This window comes from Vespa velutina, chromosome 2 (genome assembly GCF_912470025.1).
Source record: "Vespa velutina chromosome 2, iVesVel2.1, whole genome shotgun sequence".
Taxonomy (NCBI): Eukaryota; Metazoa; Arthropoda; class Insecta; order Hymenoptera; family Vespidae; genus Vespa; species Vespa velutina.
Genome location: NC_062189.1, coordinates 3,926,810 through 3,947,843, shown reverse-complemented (window position 1 = coordinate 3,947,843; position 21,034 = coordinate 3,926,810). Strand labels below are relative to the sequence as shown.

Sequence of the window (21,034 nt, the reverse complement as noted above, 5' to 3'; positions counted from 1 at the left end):
AGGATTCGAGATATTTTCCTCTCTCTCTTTCTCTCTCTCTCTCTCTCTCTCTCTCTCTCTCTCTCTTCAACTACCACGTGTGGAACGCATAATAAGGGTAGGTACCGAATCCCATTCTACATTCCCTCGTTCTGCTCTCGTGAAATTTCCACTTTTTTGAGAGAGAAAAAGAAAGAAAGAAAGAAAGAAAGAGAGAGAGAGAGAGAGAGAGAAAGAGAGAGAGAGACGACGTAACTCGTTTCCCCCTTTTCATCGACTCTTCCCCCTCTCTCATTCTTTCTCTTTTTCTCTTTCTACTATGGGCATACGCAGATGCGCGGTTTTCGTTCTCCCTCAGCGACTCTCCATGTTTTACTCTGGATTTTCTTTCTATTCACTCTCTCCTTCTCCCCCCTCCTCTCTCTCTCTCTCTCTCTCTTTCTCTCTCTCTCTCTCTCTCTATCTATCTCTCTTTCTCTTTCTCATTCTCCACGTACACGCAGGCATACTTCTCTATATCTAGTAGTTCTTGCAACCAACTCATATTCGAGTTTCAGTCGTTTTGAACCCTCGATACGCGTGTAACGAATCCGCGCTTTTTTTTCAGCAGTTTTGCCAGCACAAAAATATCCACTTTTCGGGGTGCGGAACATACGCGAGTTCTATCGTATGGGAAAAGAGAGGATATACGTAGAAATACGAAGGAAAGAAAGAGAGAGATATAAGCAGACAAACCGGAAAGATTTCGATAAAAAGTAAAGAACTTGCGCCGAAAGCGTGCCCAAGGGGGTGCAAAGGGAAATGTTTGAGAAAAAAAGGTGGTTAAAAATATGTAAACCGACATCGACGGGATAGGTAACACGTGGAGAAGAAGAGGAAAAATAGGGAGACAATGTGTCATCGGCACGCGCTCTTCTTATGTATCTTCTTCTTCTTTTTCATTTTCTTTATCTACTTCTCCTTCTTCTTCTTCTTCTTCTTCTTCTTCTTCTTCCTTTCCTTCTTTTTTAGCCCTCCTGCCGACGAAGATCGAGGACGTTTTTTATAGGTGACGATCGCACGAGCCTAAAAGACAGAAGGCAGGGATCTGTTCGTCGTTGTATAACGAGGAAGAACTTGTATGCTACCCTTCATCCTACTACTGGACCAGCATGATAGTGTGAATGAGCTTCTCCTTCGTCAAGATTAATCTGAGAAATCGGTGACGTAGAAAAAAAAAAAAAAAAAAGAAAAAAAGGACAGAAAAAAAAAAGGAAAAACAAAGAGGAAGGATCTTTTCTGTGCTTTCACCTTTTTAAAGATCTTTTCTTTCTTTCTTCCTTTCTTTTTTTCTTTCTTCATTTCTTTCTTTCTTTTATTTCTTTTTTTTTTTTTTTCTTTTATTTTTATTATTATTATTACTAATTTTACCATAAATACGAATAATCGAAATAATCAAACGTAATAATTTATGATTGATTCATCGTTATTAAAATGTAAAAAGTTGATTATCAAGTATACTTTAAACATTATTATCTTTTCAATTTCTCGATGCATAGATACAGGATAGCTTTATCCAATTTTCTTTCATTAATTGGAGATTGAAAAGAGTTTTCCTTTAGTCGTCTAAGAATATTCGAGCGATGCTCAACGATCCGTACCGATGAATCCGGTTCCTTACTAATTAGCGGAATCAAGGACGTTTATTTATTGCGTAAATCGAAAGACAAGAGAGGATCCTTCGAGAAATAAAGGTATTTAAGATGTTTTCAGTCGGGAAGGTGTGCTCGAACAGACATTTATAGCGGGCGTGGTTGTTCTTCCACTAAGGGCGTTCTAGTATTTTTAGTTGTTCGATCCCGGCACGCGCTCTTCTCATCTCTTCTCTTCCTTTTTTCTTTCTTTTTTATGTTTCCCTTTTTTTTTTCCTTTTCCCTCCTCCTTTTTTCTTTCTTTCTTTTTCTTTTCTTCCTTTTTTCTTCCTTTTTTCTTCCTTTTTTTTCTTTTTTTTTTTTTTTTTTTTTTTTAATGCCACCGAAGCATCTGGCTTTTGGTAGCTAATACCTTCTTCTTTGCGCGGATACACCCGCGCACGCAACGCCGTCATGATGCTGGTAGTGGTTCTTTATTGTCTACCTTAGAAAATAGGATTAAGTTACTCATTCACGAAAGCATGGCTCGTAATGCGAGAATAACGTCTCTTTTACTCGTGCCGTTTATCCTTTGGGATACCAAAAAGACAAATAAAGTCGAGAGTATACTCCTTTCCTTTCATCGTCTTTATTACTGGATTATTTTTTTTTCCAAACGAAAAAACAAATATATCATATACGTATCAACAAGAAAAAAATCCTTTTTTTTCTTATTCTGAAGGAGTAAGGGATAAAAAGGGGAAAGAAGGGAAAAAAGGGGGAGGGGGAAATAGTAAATGGATACAAATGTGTAGCTTCTTCATCTCGTTCGACGTTAAGATGGTATTCTTATCTTCGAAGCTTAAACAGAGGGGCGTAGCTACCTGGGCCACCGCTATAATAAAGGGGGCCTCATCGCGGACTACTTTTTTTTTCTTTTTTTCTTTTTTTCTTTTTTTTTTTTTTCTTTCTCTCTTTCTCTCTTCTCTCGTATAATCTGCCGCTACCACCGCCGCCTCGCGCACGCTCGTGCGGCCTTTAAAGCTATTGCCAAATACACACAGTCGAGATCCTCAACGCGAGGAGGACGAGGAGAAAGGAATTTAGATAAAATGAGGGACGGAATATCTTTTCTACCTTTCTCTCTTTTTCTCTCTCTCTCTCTCTCTCTCTCTCCTTCGCTCCCTTTTTTCTAAACCGAATGGAAGAAAAATAGGGAAAGGATGGTGTAAAAAAGGCAAGCTCGTAGCTCGTGTTCAGCACGCGTTTGATGCCAAAGTAAAGACAAGGCGATGACGATCCTCGAAGTTTTCCAACGGGGGGGGGGGGGGGGGGGGGGGGTTCCTTCTCATATCGATAGGGACGAGAATAGAGGGAGAAGGTGAAAGAAAAAGAAAAAAAGTGAGAGGCGTCGAAGGACGAGAAAAAAATCACGGATGATGGGAGGGGGGTGGGGCGCGCGCGCGCGAAGGACAGGGGGGTAATATATGCCATAAGAATACGATCCTAGTCAGGTTTTTTTTCTTTTTTCTTTTTTTTTTCTTTTTTCTTTTCTTTTTTTCCTTGAGATAGAACAAGTTCGGGAAAAAAATTTAGCTTGCGAAGAGGGACAAGATTGAGAAGGGCCATTCTACTGGACACATTGCAAAGTGTGATCCTTGGACTAAATTCGATGTTTTGGTTCGTCGGTTATTTTTCCTCGAGTGTCCCTGCTTAAAAGCTTTGATGAACGTAAAGGGAAAAAGTGGAAGAAAAAATTGTCTTCTGTTATCCTCGGTATCGTTAAAATGAAGTTGAACAAATTTATATCATTCTTTTGTAATAATGACGATTATCCTATTAACGAAGTCTACGAGAAATTAATTTCAATAATGAAATATCCATAAGTCCTGTAAACAAAATTACAAAGAATTAAAAGGGCCGATTTTACATTTGGATTTTGAAAAATGGTGGAAATCCATTCGCATATACGTATAACCATAAAGAGAAAGACGGCCATGCCGATGTTATTCCCCAATATTTTTATTACCATGTGGTGAACTTGATTGGTCGAATGCCACGACCACCCCCAATGACCCCCCTCGTACATCGCTCGTATCGTATTCGATGGGCACCCTTCCAAAAACCACTTTCCTTTTCGAACTTATACGAGTAACTATTGCGGGAGCGAAATCGCATTCGCGCCAGCCGCGTAATAAATTCCGAGTATCCCACCGTAGATTTATCATAGTCACGCACTCGCACTCGCCTGCCGTCGATAATAATTATTAGCCGGGATGGTTTCGCTTTTTCCCTTCACCTCGAATGCCGCCGCCACCGCTGCCGTCGACCATCGTCGATTCGTCTGGATGCTGGAAAAAGGGAGACGAAAAAGGGCAAAAGAACGAGCGAACGAACGAACGTACGAACGAAGAGACAGAGAAACGGCTAGCGGCTCAACGGCCATTCTAGTGGTTTCGAGGGCGAGGAAAATAATGATTCGAGACATTTTTCATCGACGCGTGAGAGGCGGAGGGCGTGAAAAAAAAAACAAGAAAACAAAAGAAGAAACAGGGAACTATTCGCTCACGAGCAGCTTGATTTGCAACGCGTCTGGCCCTCCGCGGAAACGCTTGCCTTTTCTGAATTCATATACATACGTAGATATATTAGAAATTCCACTATTATCACACCTGTCGGCTGAACGAACTTGAGGAGATATCAAAATTTACTGGCTCTTATTGACTTTCTCTTTCTCTCTTTCTCTCTCTTATCTTTTTCTCATACTTTGTAACAGACGAAATATTATATTCGTTAATTTTTAGATAGAAGTGAAGTTTTATTATAAGGCCTAGATATTTATTTCTTAATAATGATAGTTTCATCTTATCGTATAAAGTTATTGTTTGATAATAATTCAACGAATCAATACTATCAAACGTCACGATAGTATTCCATCAATAGAATCCACCCATTTTGGGCAATCTTTGCTTACGTCCTTTCATTTCATTTCACTGAGTTATCCGACATACACACAGGGACAATTAGAAGTAATAAATTTTAGTAGTAGTAGTAGTAGTAGTAGTAGTAGTAGTAGTAGTAGTATTTGTAGTAGTAGTAGATTTCTTCGTCTCGATCTACAATAGAATACGTTGAATTGTCCACCGTTTGCGTCGTAATCAATGCCGGTTGCACCCTCGTGCGATCGATGCACCAAATTTCAGTAGGGTCGACAAATTATTGTCTTTATTTCCGTGTGATTCACTGTTGCAGTTCATTGCGATGTTCGAAATAGACGAACTAACGCATGCGATTGGAAAAAAAAAGGAGTTTGATGATCCTTGTTGCGTGCGTGACTGCATCCGTGAAAAATGAATTGCATGGAAAGATAAATGTTCGTACGAGATCGATTAAATGTATATCGATTTGAAGAAAAAAAAAAAAACGAAAAAAAAGAACAAAGAAAAGGAAAAAAATATATATATATTTAAATAATATTTATTTCATTCGTTAAATATGTTTACTTTGAATCCGTTCGAAATATTTCGATTCGTTGTTATTATTTGTCATTGTAATCGTCATCTTTGACATTTTAAAAAAGTAAATCCCCGCGAATCTTAGGAATAATCCGAAACGAATGCCCGCAACTAGCATATTAAAAATGAAAAGAAAAGGGTCTTAGTGAGACTCGTTAGGTTTCGGTGGTTTGACAAACCGCGATGTCTTATAGTGGAATGACGTATCGAATCTAGAACCAACAAAACTTCCGGTCTCAACTTTTGTGCTCGATCTAGGTGGCATTTTGCTTAGTCCTAGTCCGAAATGATGAAAAAGAGATGCTCGACGTAACGTCAAGCTCCGTCAACCTCCGACGGTGGCAGCCCTTTTGTCGCGGACAAAAGTAGTTGACAAAATATGACAATCATAACAGCCATAATTCTTATAAGCTACGTGGGTGGAGCGTAGATGTGTATAAGCGACAAAGCCCTCGTCGAAGCCTTCCCGAAGGTAGACAAATATTATTTTGACAAGCGCGTCAAAGTATAGAAGATGATCGGTAAGAAGAGAAGACGAAAGAACGAGAAGAAAAACTGGTTTCTTCTTGACATTAATTTCAATTCAATTTATTGACGAATTAAAAGGAAAAAAATTATATTCGAAAATTTCGAATTTTTTTTTTACAAGTTCTTAACGAATATTAATAAGGTTAATGTTAATGAGCGTATGAATCGAAAGAGGATCGAAGCTTATAAAAATTAAAAGTTGGAAAATTTTCTATAATTTTTTTTTTTACTATCAATAATCACGCGCGAAATCTTGATTTAAAATTTTAATAATATCGTTCGTTGACGAAAGGATGCACAATTGGATTGAATTAAAAATAATAAAAAAAGAAAAAGAAAAAAAAGAAAAAGAAAAACAAAGAAAAGAAAAAAATCAACATCTTCCTACAGCTCTAGGAACCTTCCTATTGGTTAACAAATATATACGTCTTATGCGTTTTCGATGGCTCGAGTTGTGTTGCGTTTCGAATCGAAATACGTGGTGGACACGTTAAAAGGTTTCTTTACGAGGTCGTAACGAGGATCATGCCTAACTCTGTAACGGCTACCGTTTCGTCTATATGTCGATCATAAACCGCATAATGTCGCAGAGAAAAAGCAAGGACCATACGTGCGTTTTCCTTTTTCTTCCTTTATCGTATTCTATTTTCTTTCTCTCTTATTCGTTTCGAGCGCCTACACATAAAACATTTTTGATGTAGAAGATGGTGATGTAACGATGCCACAATATAGTATACAGTAGCTCTTAGTAAAGAGAATAAGTCCATTATTTTTCGAAAGAGTAAAAAGATTTTTTACGAAAATGACGCTCATATTTCCGATAAGTAGAGTAGTAAACGAATCGAATGCATTATCTTTTTCCTATTTTATGAGTGTACGAATATGATATTGAAGTGGATAATGTTATTATGTCAGAATTCTATTCTATAGTCTTTTGGTAGTTCTCTTTTTTCCGATGCATTTACATTACATTTCTTCTTTTAATACTTACACGTTTGTATATTCGTTCAATCAATAATAATATAATAATATGCAATTTTAATTTTTATAAATCATTAATCGATAATAACGTTGGAAGTTTTTTTAATTGATTTAGATAATTTTTAAATTTATTTCCTATACTTTTTCTTAATTTTTTTTTTTTTTTTTTTTTTTTTTTTTTTTTTTTTTTTTTTTTTTTTTTTTTGTAGCGGCATTATGAAAAAAGTAAAGCACAAGGAAGTCCGTTTTAAAACTTTCTTTTTCAGATGAAAAATGAGTCGTGAGCATTGTACCTAGAGCCCGTAGCGTTAAAAGTTAACCGTTTTACCAGTCGGAGGCCCCATTTACTGCTTGAATTATATATTTTCTAAGGGGCCGTCGTCCCTTGGTGGAATCGGTGAATTTGCATGCTCTCTTGCACGACGAGGTCTACTGTGACCAGCCTATATCGGACTAGCTAAAACGTTAAAACGTTGTTTATAACTTCGTTATTTCTTTTTATTTCTTTCTTTTTCTATATTTTAGCGATATTTAAAATGGTAAGTTAAAAAAACTAATCCAAATGTTTCGTCGTCCGTAATCATTTCTTTTCGCGAACGTTCGTATTTCGTTTTCGGTAATACATATTTTTTTTGTTTTATTTTTTTCCAATCATCAACATCGTCACGAAGTGATATCAGAAAATAAATTGCAACGAACTTTTCTACCCTTTCGTTGAGGGCACGCGTCAATGTCATCTTTTCGGATATTTCTGTCGTAACACGTGATTAAATCCGCTTTCGATATAATCTATATTACATTTATGAGTTTGACACTTTCACGTCACGTTCAAGTAGAAAGTTTAACCGCGAAGTAATATATTTGAGAGAAAAAAAAGAAAAAAAAAAGAAACAGAAAGTAAGAAAGAAAAAAGAAAAGAAAAAAAGAAAAAAGGAAGGAAAAAATATCTAATAATTATCAAACGTATCGATTTTCATCGTTTTCCCTTATGTTAATTAAATATTTCTATTCGCCGAACTTTCCATGCACATACATACATACATACATAGATAAGGTATTCGAAAAGTTTCAGCATTCCTGAGTGTTCATAAATATTTAAAGACGAAACGTCGCGGCAGCGTGTCTCCAAAAATCGATTTCTATCTTCTGACCTTGCACCGACGTTTTTCACGTTGAAAATTCAAACAAACAAAAACATATTGTTGCTTCGACGGGTGGTAAAGGACGTAATATCTATTCGTAACACGGATAGAACGTCTAGATTTGCAAGGAGGTCACAAATCATTTGGAGGGCGGTGGTTGAAGTTGTTAGGTAAGACGAAGGTGCTCCAGATTTTCACGCTTGTTAGGGAAAACAAAGGGAAGAGTCTGTTAGTCGACGACGACGCAACTTCGAACGTATTTCCTAGGATTTTTGGATTCGATCCACGTCCATTTTTCCACGTTTCTACTTCAAGGATATGGAAAGGAAGGTAAAAAGAGAAGAAAAGAAAAGAAAAAAAAAGAAAAGAAAAGAAAAGAATATATCTATATATATGTATATATATATATATATATATATATATATATATATATATATACCCATGAAGGAGGTATGGTTTACGAAACGTAGACGATTTGCAAAACGGAAATCTTAAGGAGAAATACGGGAGGCGCGACAAGTTTTCTTCTTTCCGCTTTTTTTTTTCTCTCTTTTTTTTTTTTCACGAGTTTTCTTCGTGATCCTATACAAGCAGCGCGCGTTTCTATAATACGAGCTACACACGCGGGATATCTACGTAAGCTCAAAGCCAAACAAGCCTAGACGCTAAACCACTCGGGTCTCCCGTTATCTGTTTGCGAGCCTACGGGCCACAACGACGAAGTTGGAGGACAAGGACGAAGAGGAGAAAACGACGAGGAGAATGGGAAGGACGAGCTAGAGCAAGGAGAAGACACAAAGAAGCGTATCTCTCTTCTACTGGCTGGTGCGTGGACTCACACACGCCTTTCGAAACGATAATATTGCGACAACGGCTGCACAATATTTGCGTGTTTGCTCTCGTCACTCTCTTCCTACTTCTATCCTACGCCTACGGGACGAAGATGGACTCTTTTCGAAAATCCGCAAATAACGAGTTCCCTACTCTTCTCTTGAAGATATCGAACTGATAACGATGAGTGTATAAGAAGAAACGTTCTCTCTCGAGATCTTTCTTTTTCCCCGCCTCAATCGGGTCAGAACGTTGTCTTCTTTCTTTTTGATTTTGTTTCTTTTTTTCTTTTTTTCTTTTTTTCTTTCTTGCCTTTTTTTTCCCTTTTCCTTTTTCGAAAGTTTTCACCTAAAAATTTCCTTCGGTTAACTTTACTTACCTAGGTATAAAATTCATTCGCCGTCGCACTTTTCAAGACATTCTCTTTTACCGTTGTTATATTTTTCATTTTAAAGAAACTAATACAGTTAACCGTTTTCGAAAGATACAATGGTAACTGTAAATTCCATGGTCATTATATTTCAAATTTTTACCATATTTTTACTTTCGTTACATTACTGACACATCTTTTTAGAAATAGTACGACGGTAAAATGTAACCTTTTTGAAATTAAAAATGGAGCGTCTTTTACAACAATGCATCTTAACACTAATAAATAAAATAAGTTTCATTTTTGACATGTAGGAACCATTTTTTGTCTGAAGTTAAAGCTGTAAACATAAAAAAATAATTTACAGCCCGTAAATTAAAATATGACTTCATCCATTGATTCGTTTGTTGTTTTTTCGACTTTTATCCCGTCATGGAGAATTTCTTCGAACTTTATTTTCTAATATTTGCATTTAATATTTTTAATATGGCAAATGTAATAATTGTTAAGAATTGTAATTAACTTTTTATTTCGGATGTATTTTTATTTTCGTTACTAGACTTTACTTTTATGAAAGTATAAGATTTATAGTGTTATATGTAATTGACGAAGCATCCTGAACGAGTAAATATCAAAAATAGGCCATAAATAAGTAATTTTTTTGTAAATAACTTTCCTCAAGAAAATTTGAACCATTTGAAATTTTGCTAATCATTTTTAATCCCCATTCAAAGTGATTTTTCGTATTTCGATAGACGCAACGAGCTCGAACGAAAGTAATATATTTTGTCAATAATTATAATTCGTAAAGGTTGAATGGAATATCTTTAAAGGGAAAAAAAAAAAAAAAAAAAAAAAAAAATAATGATACAAATTTTCATTTTCATAGATTCGGGACGTCGTCGAAAGAAGAAAAAGAAAATGTTAAAGGCTATAATGCATTTTAGGCACGGTTAGATCGACTGAAAGTTTTCAACTCTTTAAGCCTCTCTCACGGGACATCGTCAGGTCCCATGGGACGTCGAACAAAACCAAAGACATGACTTGAGAAATGTCAAAAGATTAGCAGTCATTTTGGATGCAAGAGGAAAGATCCATCATTGTGGTAATATCCGAAAAAAGGATCGTTAAACGGTAGTTGTTAGTCATCAAATGGTTTTAAGCTATTCATGGACTGTTATGAAAATCGACGATGTTACGACAAAATATACTAAACGTTTAGTTGTATACAAAAGTTGCTTGTAAACATATAAAGTAGTTTTATTATATTTTACTATATTTATAATGCTTATAATTAATTTGTTTGTAAAGAAAGAAATGTACAAGGTAATTAGATCGATACATATATTTTCGAATATGACAGGTTGTTTTAAAGTTATAATAAAGAAGATAAAATAATCATAAATTCTAATGGATAAGTAAATTCATTTGGATCTATAGAAATCAAAATAGATTTTTTTTTTCTTTTTCCTTTGTCAATTTTCTTTAATAATTTCCCTTGAAATGCTTTTATAATTATATCATTGTTATATAATAATATTTCGTATTAATAAACGTACGGATATAGATTTGCACAATAACAATTTCTTTTTAAAAATAAGTTCGATGAAAGATTCATTTATAAAATGGGATGAAACATAAATAAACATTGTATCAACATAGAGACCTTTTGACTTTTACAGAGAGAGCGAATGAATTGAGGAAAATGGAAAAAATTATAAAGAATAAAAGATCGAAACGAAAAAAGTTTCAATACCGTTATATGGTATAATTATTCTTTTTTATCCTTGCATCAATTAAAAGTAGCTAGCCAATTAAATTGATCAATTATATCGATCATATTATAACAAGATTTACTGTTCTATTCTTTTTTTCTTTATTTCAACCATAAAATTTATATTTCATTTTAAAATATAAAAATGCTAAATTTTCTCATAATGCATAAATATAAGAAATACATAGACATGGATTAAGTATAATCTCCATTATTTCAGCTGACGTTATCTTGACAGTTTTGAATGAGATAGATTATAAAAGAGATCATGATCTTTTCTAATAAGTTAAGGAGAGAAAGGTGTTCATAGAATATCTTATGAAATTGGTTACATTTAATACTCTTATGTAAAAAGAAAATTCACGCAAAGCCGATCGAACCTTTTCATGTTAAGAGTTTTGGATTACGTAGATATCTGCAAGTAAACATCAGCTCTATCTTTTTGAGATAGCAATTCTTCGAGTGTCTATTACAATTATTTATTTTATTCTTCGCATAGTTTTGTATTAAAAAAAAAAAAAAAAAAAAAACAATTGGCATTTGAAATCTATAAAAATACGTACTTGTACTATAAAATTTGGATTTTTGCTTATTTTTTATTTCTTTTTTTTTTTTTTCTTTTAATTCCATTTCATTTCAATTTTCTCTTTTATTATCAATTTTCCTTTGGTCCAGTTCGATTATAATCTTTCGTAAATTATTATCCACATTTATATTGGAAGTATTATTGAGATTTTTCTTTCTCTTTCTCTCTTTCTTTCTTTTTTTCTTTTTTCTTTTTTTTTTCACAAAGGGACGACTCGAGATTCGTAGTACAGGCAAGTAATCCGATACGGAAGAGCTTCCTTTCATAAGAACGAAAAAGGAGCAGATCTCTTGTATTTGCGCAATCGATGCCCTTCCGTCCTTCGTGGAGTGGCCAATGAATTCTCGAAAAATGAAAAAGCTTTGCTCGTTTTTCCTTCATCGAGTGGGGAATAAGGGGTGGGATTGGTCAAGCAACCGGACGTAGGTTGAGTAATATTATATTTGTTAATTGTGAAACACAATCCTATACGATCCCAGAAAATTCTACCTGTATAAATGTCGTGGGAAGTCGTCCTTTTTTTTCTACTATACTATACTAAACGAAAGGATCGAGATGAATCGGCCGTTTTCTTAGCTAGCGATGTTCCGAGATTCGAGATAACGTCATATTTGTCCGCGAAGGAAACGGTTTAATATGGTATATTTTCTATGAAAGTTCCCGAAAGTAGAGCGTCCTCTCTCTCTCTCTCTCTCTCTCTCTCTCTCTCTCACTGGTAGGTGTACGCTTTCTTCTCGTAGGTGTCGATTTTCCGGTTGGAATCATCGAAAAACGTGCTGACAGATACGGACGAGAGATTAGAATAGAGATGTTACGGTTCGAATCTATCGAGAATGTCACTGTCACGATAGAAACGTTTGTCGACCATTCATCGTTTATCGGAGTAACGTCAAGAATTTTATTAATAACAGAATTTATACCGAATATATCTACGTTCTCTCTCTCTCTCTCTCTCTCTCTATCTCTCTCTCTCACTCACTCACTTCGTAATACCTATTTCTCGATAGTAAATTCTCTCTTACAGTGGCGAATCGTAGAAGCGGAAAATCGAAAGCGAGGAAGCATTTTAAGGGACGTTCCTTCGAAGGATATATTTCGATCTACCAATATCTCGATAGAGGATATATCGTAGATTAGAGAAAAATCCTATTACTGACGCGCATCGAAAAGCGTACAATGTGATCGGCTCGCGCACCCTTTACGAAGGGAACCTCTGTCGAAGGGTCAGTAGCAAAAGGGAATTAAGTTTTGAAAATTATCAAAAGTGGCCCGAAAGGCCCCTCCGTCCATCCTGAATGCTAAGCCGTCTAATTTCATCCCTCGGTATCTAGACATTATTTCATCTTCGACGAGACCTTTGAACAGGTAAAAAGGAGGGGTAGAAGAGGTAGAACGTAGGGTGGCCTATCTTCCCACGCTTAATATTGCAAAATATATAGAGGAGCTACGAGGGATGTTACTTAGACACGTTATTTTCAACGAAATTCTTGCGTGCGGACCGTATTCACATCCGGTACGATGCATACGTCCATTTACACATCCTCGAACTTTCTATCACCGTTTGCGCTTTCACGTCATATTTTCTCGAGGACATTTAGCTGAAATCTAAGAAGAATTTTTTTTTTTTTTCAATGATATTCCTATATTTAAATCATACGTACAAGATCTTTATTAATTTTCTTATGATCGATTGTATTATACGTTTGAAAATATAAGATATAATTTATATTTATCAATTTGTATTTGTAATAAATGAATCATATGTTTTCTTTATAATAAACGTTTCACGATATTTATTACGTATAAATGATCATTTGGATAGAAATGTTAAATAAATATTGTTTCCTGATCGTTTTGTGTATTCTCCTTCAGAATTGATTTCTTCTCGGTTATTATAGATTCTATTGCGACAGAAGACGGAAAGTTTAACGTAACTCTTTCTCAGGTAATATCTCGTCCATTTCTCGCAACATTAACTAGAGCTCGTCCTCTTATGTAAACGTCGGTATGTTCGAATATCGAAAGGTATCCCGTAGTATACCTGCATCTTTCCTACCAATGAATGGTCAGGATCCTTTGAAAAAGTGCAGTTTTCAGGTGAAAGGATAGCTTCTCTATCGTTGGACGCTCGCTAGATCTTTCTTTTTCTTTCTTTCTTCTTTTTCTTTTTTTTCTTTTTTTTTTTCATCCGCAAACCGTGGGATAGATCCGCGTTTCTCTCACTCCTTTCCAAACTCATGTCGAATGATCCCTCGACGTTTCTACGTTTTCGATCGTTCGGTCCTATTTGAATAGGAATCAACCGTGGGAGTTTCGTATGGGGTTATCGTTCCGGTGACGCTTCGTAATTTTGACTCACGATTTTCGCAATCGTATTGTCGTTCACCTGCGACTGTCCAGGTAAATCGAAAGATGACGCATGAGATGTATTATTCGACTGTGGGAATACGAACGATGTTTCTATAATTCATATATAGCCTTTCGAAAGAATATTACTTAGGAAAAATCTTCTTTTGAAATTTCCTTACTCATGTAACAATATCTTCTACTTTTATTCTATCTTTTAATATCTCTCTCTCTCTCTCTCTCTCTCTCTCTCTCTCTCTTTCTTTTTTTTTTTTAGGATTTCATATTTTCAACGTTTATTCTATATTGAAGATTTTTTTTTTTTACATAGATATGACAAAATAGCTGTTACGAATATATATGTATTTTATTTTACATAGGAAAGACCGTTTAGCGATGGAAAGGTCATCTTATAAAATCTTGGAAGAAACAACGTTTCGATAAAACGTTCGTAGAAATATACAAGTACGATAGGAGAGATGTAAAAGAAAAGGTCTTCTGAAAGAATCAAGATAGAGTAGTAAACGTAAATACCGTGAAATGGCTACTCACAAAAGATGGGACACAATATTTCCAACGTCTATTCGTAAATGAGAGGGTTCGATATTAGGCGTTATCTCGAAGTCTTGTGTAAGAACGATATTACGCGTGTATTTTCAACGAGAAAAAGCTTTCATCGAATGTAATGAGAACGGACTGCAATTAAGTGGATATTAAAGATCTCGTTTACTTTCATCCTAGATCGTACGAAGCGAGCGTTCGCTTCAGGGCATTTAAGATTTGAGATTAATATTTTATAGACAAAGGGTATTATAATATGAGATATTAAAGCGAGCAGAAACTATGCTTTCTTTCGAATTCGTTCTATTTAACGGGAAAGATGAAACGAAAGAGAAAAGGATAGTTAAGAAAAAGAGAGAGAGAGAGAGAGAGAGAGAGAGAGAGAGAGAGAGAGGAATTCTTATTAAAAGTTGACGTCTCTTATAAAATATAATTTCATTTTTAAATTATTCGAAAATAATATAAAACTTAGGTGGTAAGGTATTTTAAAAATAGATCTTGAAGGATCGATCTAAAAACGTACTGTTGTGAAGTTTCACACGGCAACGTGGTTCTGAGTGTCATGTGGCGCTGGACCTGCTTTTACCCTCTCTTGCGTCCATCCGGTCATTTTCAATCCCCGGACGTGTCTAACTGCGTATTTTCTCAGGAAAGGGATACATTTCAAAATATTCCCCGGAGATCCCGCAATACGGAAAACCGATGGATGAATTCTGTCGATCATTTCCAGCTTCTATCATTCGCTTCTACACTTTCTAAACTTAGAAGTTTTTCAGTTGGCACATTTGATACATTTTATAAAATCAATCGAATTAATTTCTTTCGATAATTCATTTTTTATTTCGAATTCCTTGCCGAAGAAAATCAATGGTTTAAATGTTAAATTTCTCGACCAAATATATTCCTTGTTTTTTCTTTTTCTCTTTCTTTTTTTTTTTTTAAATGTTTTCGTCAAACGGATTAAGATAATAACTATAGGTACTGAGTAAATAACAACGACGATGATCATCATTTTCCCTTTCATCGTTTTATTGCTTTATTATTACTATCCCCATTCTTTTTGCGAATAGATATTTCAATATTTTTACGAGAAAATTATTTCTTTGAAAAATTTTAGTAAGGTATCCTTCCGATGTGTTTATCGTCACAAAAGGGACCAACCATTTTTTGCCCTAAGCAAACTTATTTTTTACGTTATTGTAACTTTGGTGCGACCGCACTGTGAATCTTTCTCTTTGCTTTTTACACCAGGTTTTATTTCAATTTTTTTTTGCTCTCTTATTTGTCCCTTTTCTCTCCATCTTCATTCTCTTACTTTTTCTTTGTCGGCGATGAAATGCCGTGAAATAATTTTAATTACACGAAAACGTTAAATTATTAAGATTATACAGATACATATATACCATGGAATTCAAAACTAGTAAACGTATAATTTCATGGGATAGGTCGTGGCATTAATTGAATTTTTAGTTCCCCTATATGATGTCATACATGTGCGTGTACTCGATTCGGAGGCGTGGCAGTGTTTACTTCCGCGAACAAATGAGCCATTTCGATAACACGTGTCGCTGAAGGATATCATGTATTAAAGTTATCTATCATCGTGAGAAATATATCGTGAGGAGTATTGAAGGAGTTAGTTAGTTAAATTGACAAATAGAATATAATAGATTAACGAAGAGATTACAAACGTTATTTAAAACAATTAAAAATTATTTCAATTAAGTTGAAATATAATTTCACGTTATCTATATGTTTTTGTTGTTCCTTTGTATTCATAAGAATAAGATTTTTATTAATTTAACAGTGGCAAGAATGTATTTTGTTTGTTAAAGAAAGAGGAAAGCTAATTACGATAACGGAGAGGAAAGAACTAGTTAAATTCACGGTCTAACGATTACTTTGATCGATCGGAGCGATTAAGTTGAAACGTTAACTTAATCTCTTCCCCGCATGCTTGACCAGAGGGCAGGGGTCTTACTTTAGTTAATCTCGTTTTTATTAATATGAACGTTCGCTTTATTAACATGTTTATGAGAATATAATGAAAGGGTGCATCGTTGTTTTTTTTTGTGTTTTTTTTTTTTTTTGTTTTTTTTTTTTTTATAGGAGCACGATAATAATGACCATGGGATGTTATACGTTGTACGGATATCAATATTATTACGAACCTGTCAACAGAAAAATTCATGACGTTGGAAATTTAATCCGTTCATTCATTAAAATTCATTTAATTTCTTTCTTTCTTTTTTTTTTTTTTTTTTTTTTTTTTTTCTTATTCGATTATAATTCTTCTTTCTTCAGAATCTTCAAAAATGAAAGAAAAGAAAAAAAAAAAAAAAGAAAAAAAAAATGAAAGAATCGATTTAGACAAAGATATCGACAACATTTTCTAAAAATGTTCTAAACTTTTCTTGAATACTCCTTCTTTCATTTCTTATGATTTACATAAATATTTGAAATGCTTTTTCCAGAAACATCGAAAGGTTCAAAATGATAGAAATGTGAACATTTGCGTTTATGATAATGTGATAACAGTTATCGTGCGTGAATGCGAAGGTGCATTCAGTGTTACGTTAGAAAGAAAGAGAGAGAAAGAGAGAGAGAGAGAGAGAGAGAGAGAGAGAGAGAGAGAGAAAGAGAGCGAGCTTAAAGTTACTCAGTTACTCATTATAACACAAAGATAAGAACAAAAGCTTAGTCATGAACGCAAAGGTCATTTAAATGACCACTTTACCTAATTGCGTTATGTTTACGATCCTTTAAAACACATTTTTAACTGATAAAACTGCTGAACGATCTGGTATTTACCTATCAAAATGGAAATACATCGAAAGGGTCATTAATCATTCTCTGTATCGGACGATCAATCATCTATCTTTCTCTTTTTTTTTCTTTTTTTCTATTTTTTTTCTTTTTCTTTTTTTTTTTTTTCTTTTTCTATTACGCAGTTACAACCCGTCTCTTCTTTTATCGTGAGTTTCCTTCAAAATGGGAATAATCGATGATCGTAAGGCATTCAACGCTCGACACGTAGACGTAACAAGTATCATAAAAAGCTATAATTTTATGCCGACAATGCGATAGCATTAGGGCAGGTGGAAAGTTAAAACGATCGAGTAATTTTATCTTATATTAAGTCGAAGTAATTATTTTCGATTCTTTCGTACTCTCGAAATTTGTTTCTTTTCCTTTTTTTTTCTTTTTTTTTTCTTTTTTTTCTTTTTTTTTCCCCTTTCAACTAATCCTTCCTAACAAGGGTGCAGTTTTAATTCTCCAGTTAAGGCTTTACTTTAATTTAAAAATTGGTACGAATGCAGGTGTCTGCATTCGGAGTTTACCTTTGATAGCACGAAACTAAGATCCGTTATCTTAACAAAGAAAAATTAATGGAATTATGATAGAAATATTATTGTTATTATTATTATTATTATTACTAGTAGTAAATAGGATAAATTTGATTTTTTTTTCTTTCTATTTTCATTTGCTTTAAAAAATATTTATACTTTTAAATGTTTCAGAAGATATAAAAAAGTTATCTAAAAATGACTTTGACTTGGTGATTACAAGACCGAAAAAGATATTTTAGTAACACACAAACACTTAACGAGGAGATAGTTTAGCTTGTGCATTGTTTATGTTCTTTTATCATTCCATAGTTTCACAGTCGTATTTTAGATAATGTTGGAATTTGTCCGTTTCTCATTTTACCTGCCTCTCGTTTATACCCCTTTTTAAACAACAGTTTAAGAGTTGGATTGATGGATATAATGATCGTGATATATGAAAGGAAAAATTTTTTGCGATTGAATTATTTATTCGCTTCGATTTTATTTTTTTTTTTTTTTTTTTTTGTTAAAATTTAAGAAATCAGAGTTCATTTCTCGCCAAATTAAATCCCATTTCGAACGAAGATCTTTATCGTCATTCGACAGTACTACAGTAAGAAAGAAGCGATGGAAGTCGATATAAAAGTGTCTCTAAAGATTCTAATCTTTCTCCTTTCTTCCCTCGATTGAAACGAGACGAACATGCTTCGTTGCTTTCTCACACTCCATCTCTTCAATCCTTTGCTTCTTCGATCTCGAAAAATACGCGAGAGGGTTCCGTTAGCTCGCTATACGCTATCATCTCTCGCTTTCGAAATCGTTCAGTCGTATGATCGAGGCCCGAAGGCAACTGGTTTCATTCGTAGCTTGCATTAACGTCCTTGCTATTCAAAAGTTCTTAAGAGCCGATAGATAGATAGATAGATAGATAATTGTATAATACATTGATAGGGCGTGTCGTTTAGACTTCAAGAGGTATTAGAGTTAGAATTTGGATTTGCCGTTAGATAATTCAATGGCAACGCGTTCAACTCTATAAAATTTGTAACTTTTTATCGATAAAGTATAACAAAAAAAAAAAAAAAAAAAAAAAAAAAAAAAAAATGATATCTAAAGAAATATTAGTTACTTGTGTAATTTCTTTTCGTTACAATTTCTTTCGTTACAATCTCCAAGTACACATAACACTTTAACAGGCATGAATCTTTTTTTCCTAGATATTTTCTTGACGTGGCATCGCGATAAGCCAGGACCAAATAGTAATTCTACAAGTCCGGCTTTTAGTAGAGATAAATATCTCGACTGAGAGAAGGCGAATAAAAGGATTTTCGATCTATGAAAAGAATTTCTTATTGTGACGTATACTGATATTACATTTCTTTCGATTCACATATCTGCTACAAATTTCTTTTGAAGTGGGAGATTTTTGTGTTCAAATAAAAAAAAAAAAAAAAAAAAAAAAAAAAAAAGAAAAATATCTAAGTCTCTATTAAATAGATTTAAAAATACAAATACTTCGATGTAATTATAAAGGGTAACATTAAAATAAATATTATTTGTCGATAAAAATATCTTCTACTATCTGATATGCCATCTATATGATTTCGAGTTAGCACGAAGTTATCTATAAAGTAAATAAATTTAGGAAAGTTGAATTTATATTTTCGGTAAGGTTGATCTTCTCAAAGATTAGAAGTTGCATTTCCTTCGAACGTAGGTTTAAAACCTCTTTCTGGTTCGATCTTCCTTCGAGGTCCTTATCCGTGCAAACATATCTGTTTGTCCGATAAGCATGGAATGCGTGAAATAAGTTGGTTCGAACGTGTCTCTTCATAACGAAATTTCTTAGAGAACTTCTTCCGTAACTTTTCTTCTCCCCTTGACAAATATTATTCGTCTTAGATATATAATATATGCGAAGTTCTTATCTTCGAAGTTTTTCAAAAAATATCGAGTACAGGTTTCTCTTCAGGAAAATAATTATCATTCGATATTATATATTATATAGTTTTTTAATAAATTAATGAACATATTTAAACATAATAAAATTTCATAAAATATTATCAAAAAGTACACGCATTGTAATAGAAATTTTAATTAGATTGAGAACGTAGGACATATATACATAAATAAGAATAAATTCAAAAGACTAAGATTCATTCAATGTGGATCGTAATGCTCAAAACTGGTCATGTGGTTTTCTATTTGTGACGGTATTGTCCATCTTGCTCGAAGTTCGTTGTTCCATACTGACGGTCACACCGGGCCCCATAACTTATGGGAGTCTACGGAACTTTTAGAAAAACCTTAAAGAGGTATAACGATACAGCAGCATCCATGAAGTAAGGGACAGCCATACTTTAAAGAGTTTAGTTGGTGGGACGCAATAATTCAGAGCGGTCTATATGGTCAGTGTGGTTCTTACTTCTAAAAGGGCTAAGATATTTATGGGTTGCAGCTGATCTCCAAACAATTTCTATTTCTAAGACTTTATTTCGATGTTTCCAATAATCGATATTATTTTCGAACATTTTCAAATTCATTTTTGATTATTAACGATAACGACAAATCAAAATAGAATTATTATTATTATTATATATTTCTAGACTATTACATACTATTATATAATTATATTTTTTATGTAAGTTTTGAATATTTTCTTATATATATATATATATATATTTTTTTTTTTTTTAAACACATTGTATGATTTCTTTTGTAGAAGCAAATATACGCACGATTTAATTCGCGTTCACGTTTACACGTAAGCTGGTACAGTAACGATAAAATAACTTAGACTTCCCTGATAATCCCTTTCGAGTATCGTTGAAAACTCCTTCCGAGGTGATATGTTCGTGTCCGTAGAAAACCCTTTCAAGGATAGTAGGGAGGATAGTGAGAAAGAGAAAAGAATTCTTTCTTGAAAGGTGGCTATGCGAGTAAGCGAGCGAACGCGAAACGGATGGTCTTCTTCGTTGATAGGATGTGGTTGGACAACTATGTGTATGTTCGTTGTAGACTCGAATCTCGGGTATCTTTTATGACGTAATCGCATTGGAAAACCTTCCTGAAACCCCTTTGATCCGTGCGCGTTCCTCATGGCCTTCAGCTTCTAGGATCGAGCAACCGAGAAAGAATCGTGTTTTGGCAGGGTGCTATAATGTTGCTGCGAGGAAGAAAGTTTTTCTTTTGAGAAGAGCCAACGTAGGTAGCGCTAATGGAACCTGCCGCGACATTCGAAGGTGGCAGCTCGTGAAACGCGATCAGGATTTCATCCCTGCGACGTCCCTCGACTCTCTCTCTCTCTCTCTCTCTCTCTCTCGTTCTCTCTCTCTTTTTCGTTTCTCTTCTTCTCACACCCGTTTAATCCGCCTACGTCGAGTGGACGAAACCACCATCGAATGACTACAAGATCCATCTCTCTTTTCGCTCACATATAACAATTGTTTTAACACCATCGATTCGATCTTTTGTTTCTTTTA

At 34.3% G+C, this 21,034-nt stretch overlaps 1 long non-coding RNA gene across 1 annotated transcript in view; it reads left to right on the top strand.

Moving 5' to 3' along the window:
• Nucleotides 1–1,432: 1,432 nt before the first annotated feature.
• Nucleotides 1,433–21,034, top strand: part of LOC124947113 — a 28,521-nt gene continuing 8,919 nt past the window's right edge. Inside the window, exon 1 of the long non-coding RNA XR_007100320.1 lies at nt 1,433–1,712. This is a non-coding gene — a long non-coding RNA (uncharacterized LOC124947113). The remainder of the gene's footprint in view (nt 1,713–21,034) is intronic.